At 43.1% G+C, this 26,382-nt stretch overlaps 1 protein-coding gene across 3 annotated transcripts in view; it reads right to left on the reverse strand.

Annotated features, from left to right (window-relative positions):
• The window catches only part of TANC1 (tetratricopeptide repeat, ankyrin repeat and coiled-coil containing 1), a 138,879-nt gene extending 114,473 nt beyond the window's left edge, over window positions 1–24,406 (reverse strand). For 2 of the 3 annotated variants that reach the window (XM_072121949.1, XM_072121947.1), the window contains exon 1: window positions 23,707–24,405. The gene's annotated coding sequence lies outside the window, so the exon portion shown is untranslated. Of the gene's footprint in view, window positions 1–23,706 lie in introns of all 3 variants that reach the window. The other variant, XM_072121948.1, reaches the window with a different exon arrangement.
• Between the last annotated feature and the right edge of the window lie 1,976 nt (window positions 24,407–26,382).

The following is a 26,382-nucleotide window of genomic DNA, read 5'->3' on the forward strand; positions in this document are numbered from 1 at the left end:
GAGGACAAGCAACATATCTCATCAACTAGTGGTTCCCTTTGTGGACACCACTGCCCTTTGGGATAATCTTAGAGGTCCATATTAGCCCAGCAGTACCCACAACCAGAGTCGGAGAGGCATCTCCCTTCCCTGGTAGAGGCAAAAGAGTGGTCACCAACACACACTCTATCGTCATAGCACAGTACGTTCTCCCCATAAAGTGTCATAACACTTATTATCACTAACCCACTACCACCACAAAAACTTTTAAGATTGTTCGGTTTAGCATATATACCCCAGTAAAGTGATAGCCACAGACTTTACTTTTTTTTAAAAAAAATGAATACAATAAAAGTTAAATTTTATATATTTTCCTAATTTGGTCTAAAGACCTTTGCTTGCAGAAATGTAAATTGAGTAAATATATAGGTCAAAGGAAAGTACCAGAAGCTACAGGCAGTGACCAACCCCTTTAAATTGGTTGGATGCATCACAACTGGGCACATCATGCCAAATGTGATACTCCCCGCTGGCACACGAAGTGCCAGATATACTAAGGGACTTGGCATGAGGGTGGTGTAGTGGGATAAAAAGTCGCAATACCTGGCCGATGGCCAGCAAATACAACTTTTTTGTCACTTGTACACCAGAAAACTGTCTGACAAGCCATGATAAATTCCCTCCGAGACGCCTCCGAGCAATGTGTGTGTACTAAGCTTTACCTTGAGCTGAAAGGTGCCTGCTCCAAGGAGAAAGCCGGAGCTTAAGAGGCACAAAAACAAATCTATTAATTGTCAGTCGGCGGCTATTTCTAGACCAGTCTCTGACAAACTGCATCCAGAGATTTTCTTAGGACGAACAGTACAGGAACAGACAGAATCCCTGAGTTATCCATTATCAAATTACAACATGGAAGGCATGTTCGTCTCTTAAAGGGACGAGACCAGAATCAGACATGATGCTGCTGTGTCAGTCTAGTGCCGTTCCCTTAGGCTGTCTGACATATATGATGAAAATTAATACTAATCATTCATACAGACGATGGCTATTCCCATATTGTTATAAGAGGTTATATTCATAGCAGCAGTTGACCAGCAGTGTGACCAAAGTTGCAGCCATTGTTCGGTATTTCCCCTGAAGATCTGTGTAACCATTCCTGGGACTGGGAAAAATGCATTTCTATTCCAGAATTGTAGCTGGTTCACTGGTGTGCGAGATCTCTTCACTGAATGGCTGTTCAGCTCCTCCCCTCTGCTCTGAGTCACTGCTGTATCAGTCTTCTGGCAAGATATCACACCAGAAGGGAAAAGCTGTGAAGCAGTTTTAGTACAGAGGTCAAAAAAAGAGCAGAGTGAGGACAATCCAGCTGTGCACCAAGTCCAGCTACAATCCTGTAGTGTAAATGCATTTTCTCAGTCCTGCTACTACTAACACACACAAATGTATGGTTACATGGGTCTCCAGGGCCAATACACAAGTTTCAAAGCCCCAGTACAAGAAAATAAAGAGACTCTCACACGTGGATGCCTTTCTCATTAACGTGTAGGCAGTTTTGGAGATTCAGGTGAGGCCTGCATTCATTGCTTGTCCTATGGATATAGCAATAAACTGGAACATTCCTTCTAATGGTTTGTCCAAAATTCGAATCTTATCTACAGAAAAGGAGATAGTGTCTATGCACTAAAGGTTATCATGGCCAATTTATGCCCCATCCCTTGCTCTGATCTACCCCCATCCAGCTGATGATACTTTATAGCTATAGGTGGAATGTGGCATTTTAGATATTTCTAACTAGACAGCAATAAAAAATCTCCTTGACATCTTTGAAGTTTCTTGCAGACTCCTTTCACTGCCGACATCTCCAAGTAACCCAGTCACCCAGGAAAGACTTCACATACCAAAGGGCAAAACACAGCGTCTCTGGGGGTTAAGGTATTTCTGGCATAAAACGCAGAAGGACCCTTTGTTCTTCTTCAGATCCCAGCAACGAACATTAAAAAGCTTTTTCTTAGATGTATCATCTGCACAGGTAAAACCTTATCTGAAGATAGCAAAATCTGCCCTGATTTCTAACATGTGTCCGCTATGCCACATGTGCCAGACACCATAAATGAGAATCAATTTGGACTGCAACAACTTATGGAGTCAAAAATATTCCCAAATCATTTTATAAAAGGAGAACTAAATGTTAAAAGTACAAAGCAAAGAAATAAAAATCCCAATAATACTTCACAGTGGGGAATTTATAGAGCCAATAAAAGAAAATCGAAAAGTTATTAGTGACTTCTTGGTCTTAATTGTGCAAAAAGTTTACAATTGCTCCACTTATTCTGCTTTAGAAAAATGGGCGCGAGCTAATGAAGGGCAGAATCATAAACCGTGAGCCTCCACCAAAACGGCCAGATGGGTTTCAATGTGCTACCCTGAGAGGTCTCTGGCAGAATACTTGGCCATGTATAGTGGGGACTCGTATTTTCAGTGCCATTTTCCATATGAATTTGAGGGCAAAAAAAAGAAAAAGGCTGACCAATGCAGACATTCCTCATGCCGAGAATATACTACGTGATGGTGGCACATAGACAAAGGGGCTATAGATGCCTACACAGTTTGGGGATATGCAGAAGCCCTTTTACCTTCAGGCACTGGTGGCAGCGGTGCCACATCTTAGCTCTCCCTGTCGACTGCCAGGTCCATCCTGTCACACTGAATTCATACAGCGAATGTGGGCCCTGCTGCTTATAATGCCAACTTGGCACATACGCTCCTTGTTTGTTTATGGACCATCATGTTCATCCAGTACTACTCAAGAGGTAGATGGTCATTGCTAATTAAGGGGTTTACCACTAAACGCCAAGCATTATCTGCTTGATGTTGTAAAGCAATACACAATGGGGCATGTTTAGTCACTCGTCCAATGGAGTTCACCTAAAGTGCATTGTCTGTATATAATGCACTGTGTCGCGATCCACTAAGATTGTGAGCCCGATATCCTGCATGTATCGCTTCCCCGCTCAGGCCCGACAGATTTAATCAGACACCTGTTAAATACCTGTCAAAGTCGTGCAAATCCCAAAAAAGACAATAGTTTGACAAAAGTACGATCCACGACCCTTAGTAAATGAGCCCCAATGATTCTCATCAGCCCTTCTTTATTTATGTCCCTTATGGCATTTCCAAGATAATCCCAGATGATAATATGATAATGAGGAACTGTGTGCACCATGTCATGTCCTCAGCCTGGAGTCCTTCAACTTTCCTCTTCTTGCAGTGTCGCCCCATGCTTCTCGCAAGATAAATGTCTTGCTAATCCCATGGAGCGCATAGTAGTGCATCCAGTATGCTGACGACATCACCTTGGTGCAATAATTTGCTTTATTAGCATACGGATTTAACTGGGAATATCTTGGAAATGACATAAAGGGACAAAAATAATAAAGGTATGATGGAAATCACAGCACATTTCTCTACAAGATCCTGCTGACTGATTGTAATGCTTAGGGAGGTGGTGAAAAAAAAAAAAAAAAAAAAAAAAAAAGGAGAACCTCCAAAACTACATGAATTTTAGTGGAACGGTGGGTCCACAACTGCTACACTACTCACAACATTCACACTAATGTTCTGGAGATCCATTCTCTAACCACTGTAATTTCATCACTAGCAGGATCATATCCCAGCACAGCGGGCAAAGGGAAATATTCACAAACTTCTCATTTTGGAAACTTTCCCTTTCTTCCATGTGTTGGAAGTAGGTTTTAATCGAATGCCAGCACTGCCACGAGTTTGGTTTTTCGTGAAATGTAGACAGTGTGTTTTTAGCATTAACGTCCTTTTATTATTTCACAATTGGAAGTGGCTTTACATTCCTGTTGTCGTTTCTCACCACGGAAGATGGGGCTCCACCAGTTCGCCTTCACCAGGTTCCAGTTTCTGTCTACGCAAAAATGCATTTATTGTACTCAAAAACAACATGAATAAATTTGCTCCGCGGAGACATCACAGGGGATCACATTTCTTGAATAATAATTAAATCAGATGTTTTTACAGTAAAATGTTGGCCGCGGTTAGCTGGCCATGGACATGGACTGCGTTAGCCAAGGCTGTCATGTGAGGAGCTGGCAAAGCGTCTGTTGACAACATAATTGACTCTGACCAAAATCTCTTCCATTCCTAGAAAAAAAAATTTTATGACTATTTTTTTGCCCATCAGTTGTTCCAATTGGTTTGAGTTCCCTGCATTGTTTGCCTTCTCTATCCATATTGAGATGCGCCAGTAACAAATATATATTGACTGTCCATCCATTGGACAGGTTATCCAATATCAGATTGATGTGTGCAGAACATGGATCCCTACCGAGCTCAGCTTTATGGAGAGACCACACTTTATTGTATTTTATCTCAGCAACATTGACTTGAACAGGACAGAGCTCCAAATAGTCCATGTGACTGATGAACTTGACGTTACAAACAAGAAAGTTGCTTCGGGTAGCAGACTGGTGGTGGCGGTATTTGGTGTCAGACCCCAAATAACCGGATCAATTAATTCACGAAACCCCTTTACGAAGACTTCACAGTAGGGCCCCCATATGTTATAGGTCCAATACTTAAAGGTCAGTGATGGCAGACCTTTTAGAGACAGAGTGCCCAACCTACAACCAAAACCTACTTTTATGTCACAAAGTGCCAACATGACTATTTAAGCAGTAACCTATTGATCCCAGCTGTACCACAAGTTTCAATTGTATTGCTGTCTTGAGGACACCAATGCAATAGAAAGAAGATGGAGAAATTTGGATTATAGCATCCTTCCAGGGTCCCTTGAAGAGGAAGAATCAGTTGACCCAGAGCAGGAGCTCCAATGATAATCCATCTCTGTCCACACCTTCTCGCTTCTCATGCAGTCCTGGCAGCCAAGAAGGTGTCGCTTTACTATAGTACTGAGCATAGCATTTCCATGGCTTGGACCACAGGAGGAAGCCTTGAGTCACTACTAGCAAATTCTGTGCTGGGGTGAAGGCATGGGTGCCCACAGAAAGGGCTCTGAGCTCCACCTCTGGCACCCGTGCCATAGGTTCACCACCACTGTTCTAGGTCATCAACAACAACTAATATAACTAAACATTACACCATCAACTTGACACAATCGAAGTCTTGGACTGCCGTCTCCACATCCGCCCTCTAAGTTTTTATGCAGAATCATATATCTTCATACAGTATAAAAGAAGCATTATTGTCATAATTCAGCGAGCCCGGTAATCTGATTACCGAGGAGAGAGGAAGCCAGTAATCATTCCGTGTATTATTGCGAGGAACGAGCTCATACAAACGGACTATAGGAGATTGTAGAGCTGGCCATGATAAGTGCCTGATTTATGCGTTTGTTTGGGCCCCGATCCATACCATCTGACGTAAATGTCTGACAATGGTACTAATTTAACCATTAATTGTCCGGATTACGTGCGCCTTATAGACTGTGGTGCTCTTTTAAGCCATTTTATATAACCAAATAAAAGCTTGTGCCAAAATGCATAAAGGCTTAGGCTTGCTTTTTCTATCTAAATGACCTTTACCCCAAGCTTATGGCCGCACAAGCCACAGGATTTCACAGTTGACCCCAAACACATGCTACAAACATTTCCTCTCAATACAAGTTCATCTCTGGAGTCAACTTCTGACATGACCTTTCTTGCCTTTTAAAAAGACCCTATTCAGTATTTTACAAAAAAATTAGAATGGAACTTTACAATTTGAGATAACTCAAAAGTCACTGGCCTTAAAATTGGGCAAAAAGTCACAATTAATAAAATGTGTACTTAGCTATTAAATCAAGGTCATGACTTATGAAGCCTATATGCTGGCCCGGAGATTTAACTGTAGGTTGTACAGCTACTCACAAACCCCAACCTTCTTTGCCACCACATTTCAGGAGAAGGTATGGGCAGGGGATACCACTAAAATCGGTAGTCCATGTGACCAACAGAAATGAAGTCTCATGTCATCCGTACATGAGCCTAGGTCAACATAATAACCAAATGCAACTTAAGCAGCATTGAAGATACTATAAAGGACAGATAGGACTATACACTATGCCGGTAGTGGCTTGTTATAAAGTTCTGGTTCTCAAAATTTTACATGAAGGCTTTTGATTTCACCTCCTTTGCGTTAAAACAGACATGAAGGGGACTTGTAGATGGCAGCTCATTCTAAAGATAAACTACAGTAAGTAAAGGCAGTAAAACTAAAGAAGAATTTTAATGATACAATGAAATGTCTGACATGTAGACAGCTCCAAGTCAGCCGAGTGCAGCTGTCACTGGCTCTGACAGCAACACGTGTGCACGTTTATAGCCGGTCATCAGAGTAGGCGAATGCTATACCAAAGTACAGGCAGTCCCCGGGTTACATACAAGATAGGGTCTGGAGGTTTGTTCTTAAGTTGAATTTGTATGCAAGTCGAAACTGTATATTTTATAATGGAAGTTCTAGACAATTTTTTTTTCTTTTGCCCCAGTGACAATTGGAGTTTCAAAATTTTAGGTGTAATTGGATCAAACATTATCAATAAAGCTTCATTACAGACACTTTACAGCTGATCATTGCAGTCTGGGACTATAGTAAAGCATCCAGAGAGCTTCACCAGAGGTCACAGTGGGCAGAGGGGTCCGTCTGTAACTATGGGTTGTCTGTAAGTCGGGTGTCCTTAAGTAGGGGACCACCTGTATAAGAAACTAGTGTAACAATAACTCTACGCTAAAATAATATTGGGTTTCCTTACAGAAGAATCTTCATAACTGAAGATGTGAGGTCGTCCTCCACCCAGAAAACTAAATTTGCCTATAGATTACTCATTACGTAATATATTAAACATACCGAGTGTCCTATGTTCTCCAGGAAGGGCCTCAACTAAAAAGGCTGTTGACTTTTTTTTGTGGAAGCAAGTTACAGGCTGCCGAACTGGCCTGAGACGGAGCAATGGAGAAGACATGTCTACTGTGCCGGGCAGAGTAAGAGGTGTCTACCATAAATGGTGATTGTGAGGACCAAGTCTCCATCCATAAAATCCATAATTTATGTTAATCTGCCTATATAGAAATAGACCATGTTGTCAAGCAAGAGCTCCATTCACTTCCAAATTGGTTTGTCTGATGGATTTTTGTGGCCCATTATGTGTCATAACCTGGGCCCATCAGAGGTTTCTCTCTGGTTAGCCGGTGGAACAGTGGATAATGGGGGTCATTTACGACGTCGTTTTCCCGACGTGTTACCCGAATATTTCCGTTTTGCGCCGATTTTCCCTGTATTGCCCCGGGATTTTGGCACATCGGCGCCGACACGCACGCGACGGAAATCGGGGGGCGTGGCCGAATGAAAATCCGACGGATTCGGAGAATCCGCCGCATTTTAAAAAAAAGTGTCATGGTACATGTGCTTACCTCCACCAAGTATAGGACCGTGCACTCCGGCGGACCTCGGCGGGCTTCAGCGCAGCAGCGACACCTGGTGGACGTCGGAGGAACTGCCTTAGTGAATCGCCGGAAGACCCGAATCCACCGCAGAGAACGCGCCGCTGGATCGCGAATGGACCGGGTAAGTAAATCTGCCCCAATGTGTTTCTATTACCTAGGCCTCATGCACACTATTGTGTATTTAAAACAAGCTGCAAACAGGCCTCATTCACGGCCCGTTTTGGCTGGTGGACATAGACGGGGGGGAAACGGTACCCCTCCAAGAAAGGAGGAAGCCAGCACACCACTGGCCACAGTCACGGGGTGGTGACCATGTGCAATTGAAGTCTATGGGGGCTATACAGTCACAATAGAGACACATTGTCGACTGGCCCACCGGGTAACGATGGGCCCATGTTCTGATATACATTTTAAAACCCAATGATGGACCCTCATTTAATTCTCATCTTCAATTCTGAGTTGACACCTTCACAGACCCCCTACCGTGAACCCCAAGTGTTCCCCACCAAGGTTTGCACCAATTTCTCTCCCTTCCGGCTGCCCATACTGCCTACCGCCCACAGCGCAGGAGACACTTAAAATTCTTGAAGCAACAATAATCTCGACTTTGTATTTACAGGTTTAGAAATGGAAATAAAAAGTAATTAAATACATTTTTTCCTTGTTTTATTTTCAACGTTTTTCATAATTGTCTCCAGGTTCGCAAGAATTTTTTCGTTCCTGTGGGCTAAGTACTCCCTAGAATCTTAAAAATATTACTTCAGTGTGCGGGTAATGAAAAGCAATCATCGTGAAATGTCTACGAGGAATGTGGGACATGGGTTTTACTGAAAACTGTTAAGATTTCCTTTTTCTCTTGGTCCCATATGGTTTAGATTTACCGCATCATGTGTTGTTACGCTCTTTCCGTGTCTGCCTCATAACACACCGTAAATCTCCCTTAACCCTTTACCAGGCAAGTACAAATGGCAAGTACCAAAAGCTAATAGGGGAATCTAGATATTCAGGCTTAGAGCTTTGCTACCAATATTCAACCAAAAACAACTGCCGTTTCAGGTTTTGCCATTGAAAATGGCTTTAATACCAGATCTTACTAGTTACATTTTCAGGATATTAAGGAGTTTACCGCAATGAAAAATAATATGGGCTGCAGGCTTCCCTCTCCTTCCCATTTAGTACCCACCCACCTGGTCCACACGACACTGCACTTCCCAGGTGTCCACTAGGGGAGGCAACTCAGCCAAATCACTAGATGGAGTGGGAATCGGGCTCAGCCAGTGATTGGCTGAGCTGCCTCCGCTATAGTCTCCTGGTAGTACAGTGCAGCGGGGACTGGGAATGGTGGTAGAGGCGGGACAGGGCGCAAAAAGTTCTGTTTTATTAAGTTGTTGGCCACAAGCAGATTTTTTATATTTTTATTTGCTCTTTATGACCCTGAGATCAAAACAAGACATGGATTCCTATGAATCAAGATTGTCGCAGTATAGTACTAGTATTACTGACACATTAGAGAATGAAAGTTGAGTCAGGTAAAGCCATGGTCCTAAACCATTTTTTAACCCAGACACCAGTCGAGTACATGTTAATTTACCAAGGGAATGGGGGGAGGGGGGAGGAGATGTAATGGGTTGGTGGTTGTGGGCCATTGTAGGGTAGGGGTTGTGTGTTAGGAGAAGAAGGATGAGACAGGAGCAGCTGCTGACTCAAGTAGTCGTGGAAGTTCCTGGAGGCCCTTCTACTCCTAACAACCACCCATTGCCCACAGCTCCGTAAGCCACTGGCAAAAGGTATAGTGGAAGTGCTTCGCAGAAGTGGTAGCATCTATAGTCAGCTGCCACTCCCGACTCATCTTCCTCCTATGGCCCAGGACTAAATAATCCCAGGCCCAGCACAGGGTCTCAAACCAGTGGTTAGGGGACACGGAGGTAGAAGGTTCTTTGCCAATAAAGCACATTTTGAGGTCAGGTGACAATTAAATAAAGTCATGTCAACGTGGTTCATGCTCCTTACCCAGTAGCCCCCCCACTGAGTAGCTGTATAGTGGTTCTTTCAGGCACAGGGCTCTTCAAAAATTGAGATAGGTTGGAGCAATTTAAAAAGTAAAACCATAAAAAAAAAAAAAAAAAATCAATCTCTATAACCTATGGCTTCCTGCCTTCTAAACTCAACTTTTAAAATTACTTGAGTGAGTCAGAAAGGCTCTACCAGAGCCCTTCCGTGCTTTGGCTTCACTGCCTGTTACACTGTACTCAGCGTCCCCCTAACCCTGTCACTTCCCCCTCCCTCTTTCCTCTTTCTGCTGTATCCTCATGGCAATCACAATAAATGTAAATTAACAGAGGGGGTCTATGTTCAAAGACTAACAAAAAGATTTGGAAACTTACCAAATTGTGGTTATATTCACCTTCTATAAGAATACTTAATAAACTATGCAATAACAGGTCATAAATTTAACCAAAACAATTATTTTTCGGAATACATATTTACTTAGATGATAGCACCAACTTGTAAGTGACAACACATGTCAATGCTTAGAGCGCAGATACAATGACATCATCGTTGGACAGGAATACAATGACATCATTGTGTACAGAAGAGGATTTGCTTTCTTGGCACCGAGTACCTTTCCCGGGTTGATCTCATGGGTATGTAAAAAAATGCAGGTAAACAGTGAAGATCAATCTAATTATCCCCCGGGGTCTGATTTTTTGGACCTTTTCATCACCCTGGCACAACAACAAGGATGTGTGTATTAATCTGACATTTATATATTGTTCATTGGTGGTTCTTTCGGGCACACCTGTTGGCTCCTCATTAAACAGGCCTTTGTTTAGACAAGGTACAGGGATCTTCCGTAATTAACTAAATTAAGACAAGTAGGAGCCATAGGAAGAACAGATCTGGATTTGCAACTTTGCAGTGCCATGGTGATGGATACTCCTCTCATGGGCAAACAAACTGTGGGGGTGACCGGCAGGGGCGGATTATGACTGCCATGTGCCCTGAGCTGTATGAATATTATAACCCTACAAGTCTGGAATCATCTCCTACATATGGTACTAGAATCAAACTTAAAAGAAATGGAGGATGCTTCCAATTTGCCTGTATCAATCTGCAGTTTCAGGACCTTTGGAGGACCTTCAAAGGTCCTGAAATAGCTCTTGTGTACATGTGTATTGTGAGCAGGCACAGATGTACAAGGATTTTATGGCTGAGTATAATATTAGGAGGGTGTTATGGGCCCCTTAGAATGTTTTGGCCCCCAGGCTACCGCCCAAACTGCCCGTATTACTACTGGTGAGTGAGAGGCACGGGACCACTGTTCCCGTAGTTGATGGACTAAGAAAGAGGCCTCACTACATTATCAAACTGTTTGCTGGAAGGGCGATTACTTGGTTATTCCAGGTGTATCAAGTTATCAGTTCAAAATCTCCGCTTGCTGTCCATTCTTGTATTCTACACCCAATTACAAACATTACAACAATTGTATCAAGTCTGAAAGAATTCACTGCAAGCTGAACACATCGGCAGCACAGATCTCTCTACTGACCTGAACAGGGTTCACATACAGGACTTTTGGATCTGATCATCCCATTGGCTAAAATCAGTCTTTCAGTAAAAATTGGATTTAGCCAACAAATATGTTCTCTGTCAATCTGTCGGCAAACCCTGTGGAAGTAAACGTAGACAGTGGAACAGAAATTTACCGAGCTACAGATAAACAAGTGAACTTAGAAGAGATACAAGAAACTATGTAAGTTAACCCAGACCACCGGTCATGTGCTAAACACGCTTCATACACGTGACAGGCGTGACTGGGTGCACCTTTCATGCATCAACCACAGCACCCAGAAAAGTGTCCCTTATAGGTGCTCACACACACAAAGTCAAGACAGGAGAGTCTTATCATCTTGATGCCGAAATGAAAGAAGGATTGGGCATGTTGAACTGAACATGCTCAATAGGCTTTCACAAAAGGTTGCACTTGTAGAGATATGCAAATCAACTGCAAGTGCAACAGAGGCGGGCTTAATTTGAATAAAGACAGATGCCAAGTGCTCCTCTTGTAATATCAACCAACGCCACCCTTTAAGCCACCCTCTGCAGGCATATTGTGGCACACCTTTGGTGCACTTACGGGATGACTTCAACATCAATAAGCCCTTCTTCATCAGTTGGTGGCCACAATTTATTATTCTGCTCCTATTGAAACTTCCTAGACTCCAAAATCATTGATTTGGGAGGGCTTTTACTCCCTGAAAGTAGTTGTCTGGAGGTTGACCACATTTGACCATGGATTGTGCTGGTATTGCAACTCAATTGCATAGAGATGAATGGAGCTGAGTTGCAATACCGGCACAGACCATGGTCAAGTGTGGCGCTGTTTTTGGTAGAAAACAGCCTTGTTTTTTAACTTCCAGAAAATCCCTTTAAACACAAGAAGTTTCCCTGTAAAGTGGTTACATCGGAGCCTCAGCACATCATCAAAGCGATGCTCAGAAGCCAAGTATCAAACCAAAAGTTAACTTGTAATTAGCAGAACACAAACGACACCTTGTAATTATCAAAACTTTCAACTTTTCGCCCTTTTTCCTCACCCTCTGAATTCATCTCCAGTAAGTGCAGTCCACAATACAGCGACCGGCGCAGCTCCGCACGGGGTGCAGTATCACGGATCGCACGATTTTCCAGGGAAATCCAGTTACTTTAGACACACTTTCACCGAATACGCAACAAGCGTCTCTATTATGAAGGGTTTCAATTATTCAGAAACTCCTTTGAAATGACTTATGCCTCCACAATATTTACAGGAGGTGGCCACCCACAGGACTCCCAGCATGCACTGCTCGCTTCCCTGAGCTCCTAAAATCCAGAAACAAACATGGACTATGCAGTACATAACTTAGCGATGAATTCCTATTCACAGTACATGATGTACTTTATCTTAGATCTCTATTCTGTAATGTCCCTCAGTTATCCCTCCTGGAAACGTTAATTGTCAATTGGGTTTATTCAGAGTCCAACATTGCCTAACCAATTCAGGGTCAGCCACAATGTCGGGACTTACCCCATTGATAAGAGGAAGTATTACACCCAATTATCAGCTTATTTATATATTTTAAAGGAGAACTAACAAAGGAACAAGACACCCCAGTTCTAAAAATAAACAAAAAACAAAACAAAACAGGAAGCAGGAAGCAAAACAGGAAGCAGACAGCTCCATCTCTGTGTAGTGGTCAGAGCCGTTAACTGCATATCAGCTCCAATTAATTTAAATAAGTGCCTAGCCGCAGTGACTCTGTTCAGCCACTACACAGAGAACGGCGCTGTCTGCTTCCGCTTCTATTATCCACTACTGAGAACAGTTGGGGGTGCTGGGTGTTGTACCCCCACCAATCCGATATTGAGAACCTATTCCATGGATACATTAACAATATTTTTAGACTGCCCCCCACCCCTTTAAGAATGTCCTCAGATTCATAGTCAGACATCACATGCAGCAAAGTGACCATCGCTGGGTATTTACTGTGAGCTTCTGCGTGTCACTTGGGTGGGCAAATTGGATTTAGAACGAGAAAACAAAGTCTATCCCGGGAGGTGAGGAGGCGGCTTTATTTAATCCACTTAGGACTAAAATGGTCTGCGATGTATTTATCCCTGGCATTGTAATCCGCTGCAGGTCACACATACTGGTGTCATATCCTTCAGACATTCACAGGAATTTATTTAAAGGAAATACTTGTCTGGGTTTTTATTTACAGAAGATCGAGTCTCAAAAATGAACTTGATTGTTCAGAGATTATGATTAAATGACAGTTATTGTGTTTGTAGCATTTATTACATCCAAAACACATAATTTAGGCTTATTATTGTTAATCTGGACTTTTCTACAGCTCCGATGATTTTCCTTTATCATAACTGGAATTAGGATGTGGCTATACGGAATTCCAATATGGCGTCCCACGTCACCACCCATTTCACCTAGGATGTAGTTTAGCTGTGGTCAAGGGCATACACACCACAGAGGCAAATGTGACTTCTAAGTGGCCCTTTGAGGGGGAATCCCATCAAAAAAAAATACTCACAAATAAAAAAAGTGAGCCAAATGATTACAGCAAAGGTCCTTCAATGCTGTGTGGCAAAACCTCCTTCCTTCCTAAATCATCTTTTACAATTATGCTAATGAGCATAAAAGTCTGTGTAATAGTCTGTGAAGCTACAGCTTCGAGGGACTCTAGTAACGCCCCAAGAGCCCTTCAGCCTCATTAGCATAATTGTAAACATTGATTTTTAGAAGGAAGGAGGCCATGGATAACACAAATAAGAAGATTAGCACAGTCACGGTGCCCCTGGTTTATCACGATGGATTTTGATGGTTGTTGTCCTTGAACTTCTGCCTTGGGTACAAGGCTTTGCCCGTGTAAGGAGAAGTTCCCTCTCAGTTCCATGTATAAAAAGGGAAGTGAAAACCTCGGAGAACATTTATTTACCCATCAAAGTCACAAAAAAACAGGCAAAAGGGCGACACCTTCTAACGGATTTCCTTAAAATGACATGTTTGCGTGTTAAACGTTGCAGACGAAGAAAGAAGTGATACATTGTACTGCCACCAGTTAGTTCATGAATATTTTAGTAGCGAGAACATAAACATAATTCACACACCGACCGCTGGAGGGGTTTTTTATGGGAACAGACCTTATTATTATTGGTTCGTTGAAAACCAACTGTGACAAAGCTGTGATCTTGTTGGTACACGTTACTGCAGAGCTGCACATCACAGAGGTCTACCGCAGAGCTGCCTACCCTACACCCGAAAGTCTCCAATGACTCAATACGTAGCAGACAGACATCGTCACCAGAAGTGATCATCAGAAGCCGATGAGGAGACCTGAATGATCTCACCGACAGACCTGATCGTTAAGATTTAGATACTTGCCCTCCATATATCAGAACTTCTGTCTACAACGTGACGGTCTTCATCCAAGTCATTTTACCTGAATCATTCTAAGAATCTTTCCGAGAAGATGTAAACTCTGCAGGTACCTGTATAGAAGAGAGCCGTGAAGAACATCCTTCAGAGGCTCCTCAACAAAAGGGGCACAAGAAAAATGGAAACCATCGACTGTTACAGCACAGAAGAGCACTCCAACGTTGGCTGTAGAGAAACCGCTAGGCCTCCACAAACATAAAAAGATGTCCAAAGGAGAGAGAGCCTTAAAAACGGAAATATTTCCATTGCCGCCAATTGTGGAGTCAATAATGAATGGAGTTTCTCTTAAAGGAGAACAGCACAAGGTTACTCACTGGTGATGAGTGGACCTTAAACCTCAATGTTTGGGTCCATGCTGAAAACTGTCGGTTCAGGTCCGAGCAAGAAGTTCGGGTTCAGCTCACAACCACCCCCTTCCCTCCCCGCTAAAACCCGCGATCGGTGCAAGTACCAGTGGTTTTAGTGGGAGTGAGCACTTATCACTATTACTCCTCTCTACCAAATGCTCCGACACTCCAGAACAGGCACTGTCTGGGTTCTGGCTGAAGTGTCTGGAGAAACAAGATCTATTTGGAGTTGCAAACCTACCCTAGTCAGTAATTGAGCAATCATCTCGAATCAACTCTTGTGTTTTAAGACACAAAGTTTAGGACAGCAGAGACCTGCACAATGTTTAGAGGACATCTAGCACCAGGATCAAAGTTTGTAAACCCAGCACACTGACATACTGATGTGTGTCCCCTGTGGTAGGATCTGCTCTTCTTTTAGCTTTTTATGCCCTGTTTTTTTACAAAAAAGGCATTAACGTTATGCAAATGAGGGGCTTCGGACTACATTTGCATAATTTTGAAAGCCTTTATTTCTTAAAGACAATGGCACAGGAAGCTTGAAGAAGAGCAGATCCTGTCAGAGGGGACACACACCAGTATGTCCGTGTGCTTAGTTTACAATCCTTCATCCTGGTGGTAGCTATCCTTTAATCCAGAGCCACCGGAATCAGCAAAGAGTTTGTATGTTCTCTCCGTATTTGCGTGGGTTTCCCGCGGGTCCTCCGGTTTCCTCCCACACTCCAAAACATACTGGTAGGTTGATTAGATTGTGAGCCCCATGGGGACAGGGACCGATTTAGCAAGCTCTGTGTAATCTGTTGGCGCCATATAAATAAAGGAATTAATTATTAGTAAAGAAATGTTTGTGGATTTTATCTGCAGTTTTTAACAGTAACATCCTCCATGACCAGTTCTTCAGCAGAAAGGACCACAAACATGTCGGAATCTTTTAATCTTTAAAATAGCACCAGAACCATGGTTCTACCTGCCCTAGGGCCCAAGATAGGGGCATCTAAATTAATGTTCCCCTCCAGCCTCTCTGCATAACAACTCAGCCAAAAAGTGACTTTTTTTTATCTCATGTGGATATGACTTTAGAGGGAATTTATAATAGGAACATAGGATTTTTAACTCTAAAAAGGTGATATCAGAAAGGATATTTACCATAACTGTTTACTGGTGTAGAAGCAGAGGACCACTTCCCTTTAATTACCTTAAGGACCACTAGAGATGGTACTAGCCAACATAATCACACAAACTCACAGTCACAATATATGGGAATGTCCATGGGCCCTTATAAAGTAATGTCAATGAAACATGAACACAAAAATGATAAAGGTCTGTATTTTGGATGGTGTTCAAGGTCTTTTATTATGCATCAAAACAGCTTTGAGAAGAAGAACATAGTCAATCTACTGCTTCTAGTCTATGGGAATACACTCAGACAATTCAGATACAAAATGTAGACAATAAAGTGTTCTGCAGATGGTTCCCATGTCTAGAGTTTATCTAACGGCACCAGCCAAAACATGACATGAGTATGACTAACACCGAGCCCGTGTCTGTGACTCATATCAAGGGAAAGTAGAGCAAAAGCAAAAACTTTTATACTCTATTTAATTTGGTGTGCAAAATCGGAAACACATGATGCTGACAAATAGGAAAACAGTCTGCAAGGAGCAGAAACTAAGAATGGGTTGACACATCCCATGTAGGTTACAGGATAATTTGTTGCATAAGTACAGGACAATGTAAGTGAACAGCTTAAAAAAAAAAATTCCAGTGTTTTCTTTGATAATCTTCTGAACTTCACTTTACGGTGTGGTAAAATAATAGATGAATGGTTCTGACTACACACCGGATCACTTAATGATTCCCATAGGACTATCACCTTTGTAGGATCCTGTACCATTTTCACTCAATATTAACATTGAGTATTTGGTTATGACTAATTACTCCTCTTGGGAAATGCGTAAATACGTTTTCCAGGATGGGAAAGGGAAAACAATGGCTCTTTTTGCTACCTTAAAAAGGCAGCCCTCTTAACATCACACAAGAAGCCTAATGACATGATGAGGGATTAAAGCCAAACCAGTATATCTACTCCAGACGGAACAGATTACCAAATGTAGACAGTGCTGTTTCAACAAGGTTGCATCTCTTCAGTACAGTGTAGGGAACAGGTCTGAGAGGCTATTGACTAGGGTCAGGAAGTAAGAGCTCTCCTTATGGAGACTTTGCCAATTAAGGTCACCTTGTAGATTTTTGGAGACTTATGAATTTCCCCTAGTGGCGCATCAATGGCTACAAGTCTCCAAATGCCTACAAGGCAGCCATAATTGGCAAAGTCTCCATAATGAGAACTCTTACTTTCTACTCCTTTTGAGTCCTGCATGACCAAACACCATAATTTACTACACTGGATTTTCATTGTAACATTATAATAAAAACTTTAATTGAAAAAAAAAAAAAAAAAAATTCAGTGGTTTCTAGTTATGTCCTGACAGTTTTTGAAAATCACAACAGCTTTGATCCATCAGAATGCAAACACATTACCAAAAAAAGAGTATGTGTAGCCAAGAGCAAGAGCCACTACCAAAGTCTTTTGGCAAAACCAGACTTCTCAAGAAGAGAAGGATTGTAAAGATTAATTCCTGCTTGCCAATTCTTATCCCCCCCCCCCCCCCGATATCGGCGAAGAGTTGGGAGGTCCAATATACATCAGATCATCACCCACACCCACTAAAATGATCAGATACAGCTAATTTATCCAATGTGGATTGGAGACTTAACAGATTTTTGGTCTATAATACGGCCCGTGACCATAAAACACCAGACCATAAAACAATAGTCGAAAAATAAGGTAACTCCCAGGGTCACAATGTCAGACCTGGTAGGAGGCACCAAATACCTCAATGGTGAACTTAAGATACAAGGGTTATGTTTGCTCCTTTTTGTAAGCGACCTCCACAACTTGTCAGGGCAAGACTTCACACAAATTTTAGATAAAAGGGACACAATGACCTCCTCTCAATGTTTTCAGTAAACAGACACGACAGGTAATGACACCTTAGCCCCTCATGCGACTTCTCATGCTCCCTCTGCCCGTCAGGACATCGGTTTAATATGCGTTGACACCTTGATAAGGCAGATACACTCCCAGGTCTGGCAGAGTTCCCATGGAAAGTTTTAGTCAAAATGAAATATTGTTCTATGACTCAACATCACGGCGTGATATCAGACGATTCTGCGTGTCACCACTACATCGGGCCTCCAGGAACACGTCTAAAGGGCCGAGCAGATAGCGAGCACGGATGCACAAAATATTTTTGCAGTGACCGGAGGATGTGACGTCTGTTACTGGAGCCTTTGATTGTAAATGGATCAAGAGCAAGAAGTGGACATCAACAAGGCACTGCTTTATGGTTAAGAGAGACGCACCATTGACCTTTACAAAGAGCACCCTTCATAATAGGGCTCCCTTATCAGTGGAACTCAGGGTTGGGACACAGAGGGGTGAATTTGGAGCAACTACCCAACTACATACACTGCAAACATATACCACATGTTCCTGGCTGATCGCTGCCAAAATCCAACAGTAATGGTGACTAATCTAATGCACTTAGGGTCTCCCTAATGTCCCCAGGCAGAAAACACCTTTAAAGAAAAACCCAACTAAACTGAAGCGCCTTCACGTATGGTATGAAACGTCCTTATCTTTGCTCCTATAGTACCTAGAAACGTGCTGGTATCGTAAAGATAAGAATCTCATCTTTTAGAGCAGTGATTTTCAACCAGTGTGCCGTGACACATGGTCAGGTGTGCCGCGGCGAAAGTTCCCCAAACTATGGTGCCCCCTGTGTTTTGTTTCCTGGCAATGCGCAGCGATGCGCAGTCACGGCTTCTTACAATGTAGGAGACGTGTACAATAACACATGCACAAGCTTTGAAACTTGCGCGACAAAATGACGTCACCGAGGCCGGCGCATCATCCTGAGAGCAGAGAGACTCTCACATTTGCCCACCGCCAAGGTAATGCCCACCAATAATGCTGACTAGATGAGCTTTTGCCTGAGTATATGAACTGTTGGCAGAATACTCAGCATATGAGCTGGTACTTTTAGTACTCCAGCAGTATACTGCATATAACAATGAGAAATGTAACATGAGAAATACTATAGTCATGAGGCTGGATACTACAAGTACCAGCCCATGCTGAGTATATGAGCTGGCACTTGTACTCTGGCCTCATGGCCATAGTACTTCTTATTGTACCCCTTTATTTTGCAGTATATGAGCCACATAATAATCAGCACCATATACATAAACAGGGAGAAACTGAGAACTGTTGAGGAAGAGCTTCGTGTGTGTCTTTCCACCAATACTGCCAGGATATCCCTTTTGTGTTTATCGAAACAGGCCCAGGTTTCACACTGAGTGAGTAAAATAATCTAGAATCTATATTATTAACTATATGTATAATATGACTGATTTAGTGTCATTTTGTGCTATTTTGGTTGGTGGTGTGCCCCAGGATTTTCTAAGTATAAAAAGTGTGCCGCGGCTCAAAAAGGGTTGAAAATCACTGTTTCAGAGCACATCAGGATTGTGGCTTTCCGAGCTACAGAAGTGGAGTTACAAGTGGTTAAATAAAAGTGAGAACTTTTTTTTTAAGTCTCTATGTCTCCGTTTCTGTAGCGATAGGACCACAAGTCTGATGTGATCTGAAAGCTGAGATTCTTTTTTTTTTTTTTTTAATATGAACCAAAGATAGGTGCGTCTGGAGTGACTCTCCCCTGCAGAATCAAAACCTAAGGGCACATTCACATGGCCGTCTGCGGGGACGTACATGCGGCCGCAAATTTGTGGCCGCATGTACGTCCCCATAGACGGCAATAGTGGCGCGGCGCAGATGCAGTGCCACACATGTGTGGCACCGATCCGGCCCGCACACCGCAAAAAGATAGAGCATGCTCTATCTTTTGGCGTGTGTGCGGCCGTGCGCCGCTATTCTCTATGGAGGGAGGAGGGGCTGCCTCCTCCTCCTCTCCAGCACACGGTGGTATGCCCGCACGGTGGGCATACCGCTGTGTGAATGTACCCTAACTTATATTTTTACCTTCCTTTACCTTCCTTTAACACCTCTGCAAAATTTGTGCAAGAACTTTCTAAAACATAGACCATGGGACAACCTGTTACAGTGCCCACAGCCAACTCAATGACAAGACTGTGTGACATGTCACTGGGGCCTATTGTATTTCTGCTAAATAAATTCTAAAACACTAATAAGGATTTATTAAACTGTCTATGTCAAGCATAGCAACACATCACAGCCAAACTTTCATTTCCTACAGCGCCTTTGAAAGATGAACGCTGTGCTGTGATCGGTTCCTATGGGCAACAAAACAGTTTTTGATTTTGACAGTTCTAATAACTCTGCGCCAATTTTCATCCAAACCAAGGGGATTTTTGGGAATAGCTTGGCACGGCTGAGCATGTAAATGACCTCCTATGAAGGAAAGGGACTAGTGAATGGCTGCCAGCTCCGGAATCTGCCAACGACGTTACTTCCCCCTGGGAGCAGATGCCTAATGACCTCTGGCCGCCCAAATACACATTTAATATTCTATGCATCCTGCCAGTGTGGGAGGTTTGAGTGCGGCGAGTTTATTGAGTACATACTGACTGAGAAAAGCGGAAATACCTGGCGCTCAGAAGGTGCCATTTGTAAACGTTTGCCTACGGAACACATGTCAGAGAAGTGGCACAACATGACAAGAGCGACGAGGTGCAACATTCCAGCACCTCGGGTCTCGTTGTAGACATCAAGCTGCTGTTCTCTGTTATCAGCTGCTTGCTGCCAACCCTAGTATGACAATGAAATTGTTTGAAAGACATCAAAGAGGACGTGTCAGACATAATGACATCTTCAGGCGCATCTAACAAATAATTATGTACATAATTTGTACTTGTTCTATGAGCAAGTCAATGGCGCCTTGAGGCTAGGGCTAGATGGTGACATGAAAATTTGCCATCGCTTTCCAACACAGTTTATGACCGCTAAGAATATAGGGCATGTTCATGGAGTAACACCCAATGCCTTCAAGGGGAGAGGGATTTTGGCACAAATTTCTTGAATGTTCACTACAGTGAAAGGCAGTCGGATGCCGTCGGTTTCTTCGAAGGGACAACAAAATACTTTTTAATGGATCATTGCCCATTGCCGTTATTTTAATGGACCGTGCGACTAATCTGTTTAAAATAAGAGCATATAATAGTTTGGACCGTTTTTCACAGATCACTTACAGACTATAGTTTAGGAAGATCCATGATAAACAAATGGAAATCTGATGGGCGTAAAAAGCAACGAGCATCGGCTCATTCACGGATGTGAAACTTCTATAAATTCCGCATACTTTCAATCCTGTAATATCAGCCTTTTAAAACTTATCAAACTTTTAAAACAGATACATTTCAATAATGCTGAATTTGACAAGGATTTTCCACCAAATCTGCAACAAATTCTGAAAGGATTGCGGCCAACATGCCACCTATTTCTAGCAGAATCCGCTCAGATTCTGCTCAGACTATATGGAACAACGCCTTTGCTTTATCTGAGATGTGACGAACGTCGATTTAAGAAATTGTAAAAAGTATTACCAAGCGCTACAGAATTTGATTGTGCCATATAAATAAAGATTATTATTATTACTGGTGTCTGCTATCCACAGGACAATCTGATTGGTGGGGGTCCAATTGTTGGGAACTCCACTTATAGCAAGAATATGGCTCTTGTTTTCAATTATGGGTAGAATGGCAGGTCAAGAGCATGTCCTGATGTTCAGGGCGCGTTCACACGATGCGTTGCGTTTTTTGTTATATTTTTGACACATTTCAAAGGCTTCAACCATGATCATATGCTGAGGTTACATTGCGTTTCCATTGCATTTGCAAAAACGTACTGTAACCTCAGCGTGTGATCATGGTTGAAGCCTTTGGAATGCGCCAAAAATGTCACAAGAAATGCAACGCATCATGTGAACACGGCCTCAATTCAATAATGCGTTGCCAGTATAGATGAGTGGACCCAACGTTCCCATTCAGTGTTCGGCCGCGCAAGCCGGACGTATTGCCAGATTAACTGTTCGACCGCCTGTCCAGCAAATTGACGCCCCTGACAGGGGGACACCCAATCATAGCCATGGCTAGTTGTTAGGGGGCTTTAATTTGCCAGCCAGGTACATCGGGCCCGCTCATCTCTAGTTGCCAGTGTTACTGAATGAATCGACAGGCCACACGCTCAACCTGCCACTATGCTTACAGGGAGTCCGACTGCAGAGATCCCAAGTGATCCTGAGAATGTGACCCCCCCCCTATTTTCAGGATTTTTAGGGAATAACATTAACACTTGGTACAAGACTTTTAATTTCAGTGTGAGAGAAATCTCTCTTATTTTATCATTGCATTGCTATTTGACCCCTGCGGTATTACACATAGGAAAGTATTATTTATTATTGTCTGTATATATGCAATACTGTAAATAACTCACAATATGTTGCTGCTTCATATAAACAAAATACAAGAAAAAATGTATCAAGCAAAACAAATTTAAAATGAAATATTAGACCGGATGAGTTTGAGCTTTCCCTAGGTGCGGCGTCACTCACGTGTGATACAGCAACAAGTCGCCAGCAGTTAGGTCAGCGCAACGTAATCCGAAACCTCCAGGTTATAATCCAACAATTGCACAGTTCAGCCATTAATCAACTTCCATTCGATGCATAAACCGTGCGGTTCCCTTTAAGCGCTTAAACAGGGCAATTATATCTTCAAAAATATTAACTGGCCACTAATCATCATCATCACCGGGGAGGAATGTCAGGAATCCACAGCCGGGGATAAAAGACTGAAATGTCACACTTACTACAGAGATCCCTACCTACAGGCAAGAATTACTCACCTCTCACAGCAATTAACCTGTGACTAGTGATTAACCCCTTGTGCCCGGAGGTCAGGCATAGAGTGATGGCAGGGATTAGCGGTGAAAGGGTTAAGGAATGAGGTGTAAAAAGTCAGAAACAAAATGTCATTAGGAATAATTATCCATATCTGAAATCCGGATACAACCAAAATCACTCCCCACATGCAGTATCTAATCACTGAAAAGTAGACCAAAAATCTAAACATTGATACAGATTGTTTCATACTTGGTTTTGCTAAATTTGATACTTTCTTCAACTTTACTATCCCTTAGTATCAGTCTATACATGTCCTTGTTTCAGATATTATTACCAATTACGAATTTGTTACTTTCCCCCCCCAAAAAATAGCGCCTCTCTATGGTCTGTATCTGGTACTGCAACGCTCCTAGATGTAAGGGGAACTCCTAAAGCATTTATAAGCCATCCATGGACGGCAGGGCTGGGGGACCCCACCAAGTGCCAGCACTAGGGACCAGCTAGTGAGTAGAGAACAAGCTCGTCAGCAGGAATTCTGGCAATTTGTGGGAGTCCCAGCACTAGGAACCCCCGAGGAATTTAGCATTTATCACCTATGCAGTGTACAGGTGATGCCTCTGGCTAAAATAATTATTTAAAGGCGTTATACCCCCAGGATAATGGGTGACAATCCAACTGCTTGGACCCCATCGATCATGAGAACAGGGGTTCTGTCCCCAGTAATGGGTGAAGAAGCCACCCCATCCAAAACTATAAGACTACAACTCCCAGCATTCCCTAAAACGTAAGAATACGTCAAACAATCTGTAAATAAGTAACAGAAACAATGTATCACTAAATCTGGTCACCCATAGTAACCCCCATACAGAGTAACCACAGCTCCTGGCCCCCCATGCGGACAGATACTGTTACAACCTGAGGATCCGCAGGAATGTGCCCGGACAAGGCACCTGCCTGGGACATGGCGGTTACACACAACGTCTTACCTGGGGCTGGAGACTTAAGAAGCCGGATACGGATGACTGGAGCAGGGAGGGTCACAGGGAGGAGGTAAGAGAGGTGCAGACGGAGTTCAGCCGGGGCATGGCTCTCCTTTCCAGCTCTTGAATGGTGATTTTTGGGGTGATGCTGGTTGTAGGTCCACAGAAGACGGTCAGACACCCCAATAAATTCTATAGTCATATACTGCTCCTAGGCACTGGGGAGGACTCACACCCAGTAATGAGAAATCCTATAGCAATGTCTATGAAGATGAGGAGAGGCTTGTTGGGGTGATGCTAATAAGGGGTCCACAGCACACACATAAGGGGTGTGATGTCACCTCTGGGTCACTACCTGCAATAAACTACACTGTAAATTCTTCTATGCAACTTCCCTGCAAACTTCCCAGACACTTCATGTGTGTCCCTGTACTCACAGCCCTCTGCTACCTCCAGACTCCTTGTACACTTCTTCCTACACCTAGTAATGGGGATGACCTCTGCCCCCCCTGGATCCTGGCTCAGTGTCCGCCTCGTGGAGCTCCCAGTCCCCGGCAGCGCAATGCACAGACCCGGGGATCCCGCACAGTCCTCCGGTAGCTCTGTCCCTGCCGCGCTGTGTGATCAGGGCTTTCTCAGCACCGCCTCCCTGCAGTTACACCCGGCGGCCGCTAGATGGCGCCGTGTGTGAGGGGAATGGAATGAAGAAGGACACGGGAAGAAAAGTGCCCTCCCTCCTGAGGAGTCCGACTGTCAGAGACAGCAGCAGACAGTAGGTGTTCTCCTTAAGGAGACAATGCCAATTAAGGCCACCTTAAAGGCATGTGGAGACTTAAAGCCATGAATGCTCCACCAGGGAATTCTGGGAAAAATGCAAATAAGTTTTCCAAGGTGTTACATAGAAAACAATACCTCCTTTTGCTACCTTGAAAGGCAGCCCCCTTAACATCAAGTATGACCTACAAGAAGTCTATAAACATGATGTGGGATTAAGCCAAACCAGTATATCTATTCCATAAGGAACAGACTCCCAACTGTAGACAGCACTGTTTCGACCTGGTTGGGTCTCCTCAGTACAGTGTAGGGAACTGATTTGGCTATGTGAGAGGCTATTGACTAGGATCAGACAGTAGGTGTTCTCCTTAAGGAGACAATGCCAATTAAGGCCACCTTAAAGGCATGTGGAGACTTAAAGCCATGAATGCTCCACCAGGGAATTCTGGGAAAAATGCAAATAAGTTTTCCAAGGTGCCTTTCAAGGTAGCAAAAGGAGGTATTGTTTTCTATGTAACACCTTGGAAAACTTATTTGCATTTTTCCCAGAATTCCCTGGTGGAGCATTCATGGCTTTAAGTCTCCACATGCCTTTAAGGTGGCCTTAATTGGCATTGTCTCCTTAAGGAGAACACCTACTGTCTGATCCTAGTCAATAGCCTCTCACATAGCCAAATCAGTTCCCTACACTGTACTGAGGAGACCCAACCAGGTCGAAACAGTGCTGTCTACAGTTGGGAGTCTGTTCCTTATGGAATAGATATACTGGTTTGGCTTAATCCCACATCATGTTTATAGACTTCTTGTAGGTCATACTTGATGTTAAGGGGGCTGCCTTTCAAGGTAGCAAAAGGAGGTATTGTTTTCTATGTAACACCTTGGAAAACTTATTTGCATTTTTCCCAGAATTCCCTGGTGGAGCATTCATGGCTTTAAGTCTCCACATGCCTTTAAGGTGGCCTTAATTGGCATTGTCTCCTTAAGGAGAACACCTACTGTCTGATCCTAGTCAATAGCCTCTCACATAGCCAAATCAGTTCCCTACACTGTACTGAGGAGACCCAACCAGGTCGAAACAGTGCTGTCTACAGTTGGGAGTCTGTTCCTTATGGAATAGATATACTGGTTTGGCTTAATCCCACATCATGTTTATAGACTTCTTGTAGGTCATACTTGATGTTAAGGGGGCTGCCTTTCAAGGTAGCAAAAGGAGGTATTGTTTTCTATGTAACACCTTGGAAAACTTATTTGCATTTTTCCCAGAATTCCCTGGTGGAGCATTCATGGCTTTAAGTCTCCACATGCCTTTAAGGTGGCCTTAATTGGCATTGTCTCCTTAAGGAGAACACCTACTGTCTGATCCTAGTCAATAGCCTCTCACATAGCCAAATCAGTTCCCTACACTGTACTGAGGAGACCCAACCAGGTCGAAACAGTGCTGTCTACAGTTGGGAGTCTGTTCCTTATGGAATAGATATACTGGTTTGGCTTAATCCCACATCATGTTTATAGACTTCTTGTAGGTCATACTTGATGTTAAGGGGGCTGCCTTTCAAGGTAGCAAAAGGAGGTATTGTTTTCTATGTAACACCTTGGAAAACTTATTTGCATTTTTCCCAGAATTCCCTGGTGGAGCATTCATGGCTTTAAGTCTCCACATGCCTTTAAGGTGGCCTTAATTGGCATTGTCTCCTTAAGGAGAACACCTACTGTCTGATCCTAGTCAATAGCCTCTCACATAGCCAAATCAGTTCCCTACACTGTACTGAGGAGACCCAACCAGGTCGAAACAGTGCTGTCTACAGTTGGGAGTCTGTTCCTTATGGAATAGATATACTGGTTTGGCTTAATCCCACATCATGTTTATAGACTTCTTGTAGGTCATACTTGATGTTAAGGGGGCTGCCT

Source organism: Engystomops pustulosus, chromosome 8 (genome assembly GCF_040894005.1).
Source record: "Engystomops pustulosus chromosome 8, aEngPut4.maternal, whole genome shotgun sequence".
Classification (NCBI taxonomy): Eukaryota; Metazoa; Chordata; class Amphibia; order Anura; family Leptodactylidae; genus Engystomops; species Engystomops pustulosus.